The 6,411-nt window shown below is 35.0% G+C and overlaps 1 protein-coding gene across 1 annotated transcript in view; it reads right to left on the bottom strand.

Annotated features, from left to right (window-relative positions):
- The window catches only part of LOC101300600 (pentatricopeptide repeat-containing protein At4g13650-like), a 36,209-nt gene that overhangs the window by 20,183 nt on the left and 9,615 nt on the right, over nt 1–6,411 (bottom strand). The window lies entirely within an intron of this gene.

Raw genomic sequence — 6,411 nt, 5'->3', positions numbered from 1 at the left:
TCGCCGGGGAGGGAAAGTGGTTGGGGATGCTGCTGAAGTCTTCTGGGGTGGAGGCGAGCCGTCGTTAGCGTCGGAGGGTGTAGAACGGACGGACGTCCGCACTTTAAGGCCGGTGCGGATGTCCGCTCCTGATCCGGCCTATATATATATATATATCAGGGCCCTTCCATTGAGGGATCCCTATTTTTGGCCATTTTTAAGGATAGACCCACATCATTTAATGAGGTTGGATGGCTGAGATTAAAACAAAAAGTTACACATTTTATATCAAACCTGGACCGTTCAAGATCATTAAAAATAAATCGAAGTTTTGAATGGGTTAACGATCACTAAATTATCTGAAAATTTGTAGAAATGATCTACTCATATACTCTAATGAATTGAACGGTGTAGATGCAAAAATTTGATCGGGAAGTTGGTGTAATGCCATATCACTAGAAATAGTCAAAATTAGAGATCTTTCAATGGAAGGGCCCTCTATATCGTATATGTGTGTGTGTGTGTGTGTGTATATATATATGTGTGTATGTGTGTGTGTGTGTGTGTATCTATCAGTACGTGTTCTTACATGCATACCTAGATAGAATGATGAGAAATTTTAAATACACACTCATAACCTCTTAATACACACCCCTATTATTTTATGTTTTTATTGAGATTTTATAGGTAAGCTAAATGACCAAAACATACATCTATTATTAAAAAAAAAAATACACGCTAGAAGTATTCTTTTCAACGTCTTCTATCCACAAGTCATTTGGGTTATCTTTTTTCTTTCTTTATTTTTTTTTTGTATCCGTATCAGCTTTAGTTTGATCTTACATATCATATTGTCAAGTATTGCATCTTTATCAGCTTTAGTTTGATCATGCAGATCATATTGTCAAATACTGCATCTTTATCATGATATGTTTTATTGAATAACTAGCTATCTATGTTTAATAGCTATTGTACTTCTACAGTTGTACTAGCTTGTGAATTTTGAAAACTTGTATTAGTGATTTGGAGTTGGGATATAACAATAACCATTTGATTATAAATTGAACGATGATAACCAAAAATTTCTAGCAAAAATTAGATGAAATAATATGTAAAAAGAGGTACCAAATAGTAAATATATATTAATTATATTAAATAACGGAATATTTTATAAATTAAGGGCATTTTAGGCAGTTTGGGATGTGTATTAAGTTTGAAAAACTTGATAGGTGGTGTATTAAGGAAATGGTGTTTATTAAGATATTAAGGGTGTGTATTTAAAATTTCTCTAGAATGATATTGAAAGAAATTAGGTAAGTATGTTGCATACACTTTTTTTTTTTTTTTTCTAAAAACTTTTATTAAATAACTCACACACCCTATATATGTCAATGAGGTTTGAATCCATGACCTTAAAGTTGTTACTTAACACGTTAACTAACCAGGTTATGGCTCACCCTACATATGTTGCATACACTTACCATGTTACAAATATCTTTTGTTTCCCAATTTTGGTAATAAAGGTTCCTGCAAAACATAGTGATTATGAACAAAATTGTAGAACTTAAAAGCAAACCAAATGAACAGATTATTTTGTAACCCAAATACATGTTGTTAAGATCTTAACATGTAGTGATAAATAAAATGCAAGTGATTTTAACATTTTCTCGTATTAAAATGCAAGTAATAAAACTTCCTGCAAAACATATATAGTGATTATGAGCAAAATTTTAAAACTAAAAAGTAACCAAATGAACATATTGTTTTGTAACTCAAAGACATGCAGTTAAGATCTTAATATGCAGTGATAAATAAAATGCAAGTGATAAAGAAACAGATTGTTTTGTAACCCAAAGACATGCAGTTAAGATCTTAACATGCAGTGAACTTAGAAGCAACCCAAATGAACTTAAAACATGATGACTTGTGAAAAGATAGGAAGATTTTAAAATGCAGTGATAAATAAAATGCAAGGAACCAATGAATCAACCGAAACAACCGAAAACCATTAAAAGACAAAATCATACACTATTGATGAAATTTTGTGCAACAATAGTTAAACAAATCAAAAGATGAAAACAAATAGGAGTTTGAGAGAGAGAGAGAGAGAGAGAGAGAGGATTAAATTTTTGATCTTTAGGTTTATGCTTTTGGGGTGTAATGGAGGCTGTAATTGAGGGAAAACCGTAACAAGGGCTATTTTAGTCATTTCGGCCACAATTAGGGTTTTAGTTGAAATATGGGCGAACCTTGTCTGCTCCACATCAGCGCATGACGTCATGTTTAGAGTGAGATTCAAATTTTGGTCGAGATTGATGTCATTTTGAAAGTTTAGGGATGAAACTGATTAAAAAAAAAATGAGGTATCAGACTGATTTTAGACCTAAAATTTAGGGGAGTAAACTGAAATTTTTCCTCATATATTTAAATGAATCTTTCATATTGCATCAAATAAAGTATTCCAAGCAATCAAATTTGATTAAAATCCTTATCAGTAGGAAAAGAAGCCTTGATACTTGCCTTATCTTCATTTGTCACACCAAGTGTAGGAAGACCGAGATGAGCTATATATTCCGAGTCAACCACTCCAACATTTTTCATTCGATCGCGCTTGAAAAAAAATGTTTAGGTGTCAGAAGTATGGCCAAAAACAATTATAAATATTGACGTGGAGTAAATATATAAAGAACCTTTTCTTGTAAAAATCGATCAAGCAGCATAGCATTGTGCAAAGCCAATACCTTGTCTAATGCGGCAAACATGCTAGCTTGCTTTGATTCAAAAGATTCTTACCAGCAAAAATAGGAGTCAAAAGAATGATTAGTACCAGTTGAAACAAATCTTTTTAAGTTAGACATTGGATGCTCTACAAACCTATGCCTCCAACGGATATAACTTTCTATTTTTCCATATGGTGTACAACTAGGTAGTGCCCCCGTGCTTTTCCGCTTTATCATGGTTGTGTAAGTTGTTTTTTAGAGAAATTTTAAATACACACCTCTAATCTAATCTCTTAATACACACCTTTACTATTTTATATTTCATATAAGATTTTGTAGGTATGTTTAATTACAAAAACATCCATTAATTATTAGGAAAAAAAATTCATCTTCCCTAAAACCTAACTCTTCTCCACTATTACTGCACATCAAAAGAAAATTTATAAAAACCTCTTCTCCAAAATTCATCACCTGAAATTCGACTACTGTCGTAATCACATATACTATTTACCAATTCATTTGGTTTTTTTTATCAACTTTTTTTTTTAGGGAATGAATAACTTCATTGATTAAACATCATTACAATCTTGAGAAAGTAGCATCTCCAGAGACGGAGAACTTAAATAAAAAATATCATTGGAATAAGAAATTAATTTGGCCTCTCTAGCAAGAGAATAAGCTACCATATTGGCCTCGCGTCAAACATGGACAACTTTGACAAAATTTGCCTGAATTAGAAGTTGTCTCAAATATGATATCAAGAAACCAAGCTCAGAAAACTCAAGGGACTGACCTGTCACCCCTTGGACTAGTTCCAGGAAATCTATCTCCACCACAACAGGTACCAAACCATGAGATAAAGCACACTCCCATCCCCATTATCAATGCTAGTAACTTAGCATGTTTTGTTGAAGCCGCACACGAGAGCGAATGGCCAAAACCCCATATGAAAGACCCATTGGCATCCCTAAACACTCCTCCAAGCAGGCCCGGCCTTGGCCCAGTGCGGCCCGTGCGACTGCACTAGGCCCAGACCAACAAGCACATCAAACTAACCTTTTAAGAAAACCAAAAGGCCTAGAACAATTTTGTAATTTTTCAACTTGGGCCTAATTTTCCAAGAAAACCAAATGGCCCAGAACAATTTCGTCATTTTTCAACTACCCAATTTGGTAATTGGACCAAAAATCCAAGATAATAGAGAAATATTGCCCCCATTGAGATTCAAACCCTGGTTGCTCAAATAGAATGCAAGCAACCTAACCATCCCAACTACAAGAAGAGATGCCTGTTATCTTCATATTTTTATACACTACCAGAAGAAAGACTTTAGCCGACGAAAATAAAAAAATCAGGCCGACGAATTATTTTTTCGTCGGCTAATTTAAAATTTTCGTCGGCTATGGTCAACTTTAGCCGACGAAATTAAAATTTCGTCGTCTGAATAATTTTTTTCATCGGCTATAGTCTGTGAACTTTAGCCGATGAAAATTTTTAAAAGTTTAGCCGACGAAAAATATAATTTCGTCGGCTAAAGTGCCTTATATTTGCAGATCTGGACAACAACTCATCTGGAAAAAAAACACTATACGTAGAACCTTCAAACGCAAAAAGTGGTGAAATAAGATATGACCAGAATGGTGAAATACGTCTACCGTTGAAAATCACGGTATTCCAGTAAAGTCTCGGTGCCGATAGTTGCGGTCAATGCAATTTACCCTTATTATTCACTATGCTGCAGATTTGGCGTTTGGTATCCGATTGACTATTGTGATACCTTTCCGGAAGTGTAACGGCTCTACGAGTCAAACTCATTGCTAATGCCATGACATATGAGCCTTTTTGGCCATCCGAGTCCTTTTAGGGCTTCAAAATGCAGTTTTCTTATTTCTGATTAGAGTTGACCGTTTCGATCGTGCCCTTAACCTTGTCGAATCCAGTTGAATTTTTTACCATAGACATCTTTCGTCATAATGATCATATCTGACGGTCGAATTTTGGTTTGTGAATTTTAGTCATTGGTATCACAACGTGTCTACTATTTACCGTTATTATTCCCTATGGGAGCCCTATCGTCGGAAGGTAAATGTCTTAAAATTTTTATATGGGAAGTTGCGTCTCATCTACGTGAGAGCTTTTCGTGTGGAAGGTTTGACCAAACTACGTAATATAGAGGGAGATATGAGCGTTTTCGTGTGATAAGTAACGATTGATTAGGGTTAACCGTTTCAATCGAGCCCTTAACGTTGTCTGATCCAGTTAAATTTTTTACCATAGACATCTTTCGTCATAATGATCATATCTGACGGTCAAATTTTGGTTTGTGAATTTTAGTCATCGGAATCACAACGTGTCTACTAATGTTGTATAATTTGTTTAGTAGGTTATACAACTTTGTGAACCAACTCTACATAGGATGCAAAATTATCAAAAATCTTGTGAAATAAGATGTGTTCAGAATGATGAAATACGGCTATGGTTCAAAAATCACGTAAATCGGGTAACGTCTCGGTGTCGATAGTAGCGGTCAACCCTATTTACAGTTATTATTCCCTATGGGGAGCCCTGTCGTCAGAAGGTAAATGTCTTAAAATTTTTATATAGGCGGTTGCGTCTCATCTACGTGAAAATTTTTCGTGTGGAAGGTTTGACCAAACTACGTAATATAGAGGGAGATATGAGCGTTTTCATGAATTTATAGACTTTAGCCGACAAGATATTAAAAAAGTAGTCGGCTAAGGTCAAAATTTTTTTGGCGGTAAACCAAATTTGGAGGAAAATTTTCAAAGGACTTTAGCCGACGAAAATATATGAAAAGTCGTCGGTTAAAGTCAAAAAATTTTCAACCAAAATTTTTTGGCAGTCAACCAAAATTTTCAAAAGAGTTTAGCAGACGAAAATAAATAATTTCGTCGGGTAAAGTTCTTTATATAGGAGTTTTACCGGAGGTGGATGGTAAGAAGTCAGAAAATCAGAAAAAGTTCCGGATTTTCTTCTCGGCCTAGCTCCGCCGTCAAGCCACCGGAGACCGCCACACTTGTCCCAAAAGCTTCGCCGTCGTCTCTACTTCATTGCTGGACAGGTGGTGCATCGAGTCGCACCGCTGTGAGGGATAAATCGAGCTCCAAAACTCCGCCGGTTCAGATTCGGTGTTGATCGAATTTCTCCTTCCTCAGGTCACCATTTGGTGAGTTCTATATATAGATAAGTTGAGTTTGATTAGTACTACATTCCCCTAGAATTTGGTAGCTCTATTCGGTGTGTGTGAGGAGAATGGAAGATTTGAAGTTTTTAGAGTTTAAAATTGGGGATTTTTATATTTTGATTCAATTGACCTGTTTAGGATTAGAATTGGGTTTCAACTTCTTCTAGAAAGTTGTTCAAAATGTTGAGAGGAAGATTCTGTCAAATTTTGGTGGTGATTGGAGGTGGCCGAAAGTTTCTGCAGTTTTTTTTTTCAAAAACCAGCAACTTTAGCCGACGATATTTAAAGGTTTAGCCGACGATATTTAAAGGTTTATTCGTCGGCTATAGTATTTTTAAATTTTTTATAAGGTTTAGTCGACGAATTATGGCATATTTCGTCGGCTATAGTTATTTTTTAACTTTTTTTATAAGGTTTAGCCGACGAAACAGACTATATTTCGTCGGGTATAGTTATTTTTTAAATTTTTATAAGGTTTTAGCTGACGAAACAGACTATATTTCGTCG

The sequence above is a fragment of the Fragaria vesca genome, linkage group LG2 (assembly GCF_000184155.1).
Source record: "Fragaria vesca subsp. vesca linkage group LG2, FraVesHawaii_1.0, whole genome shotgun sequence".
Lineage (NCBI taxonomy): Eukaryota > Viridiplantae > Streptophyta > Magnoliopsida > Rosales > Rosaceae > Fragaria > Fragaria vesca.
This window is presented reverse-complemented; position numbering and strand designations above follow the sequence as displayed.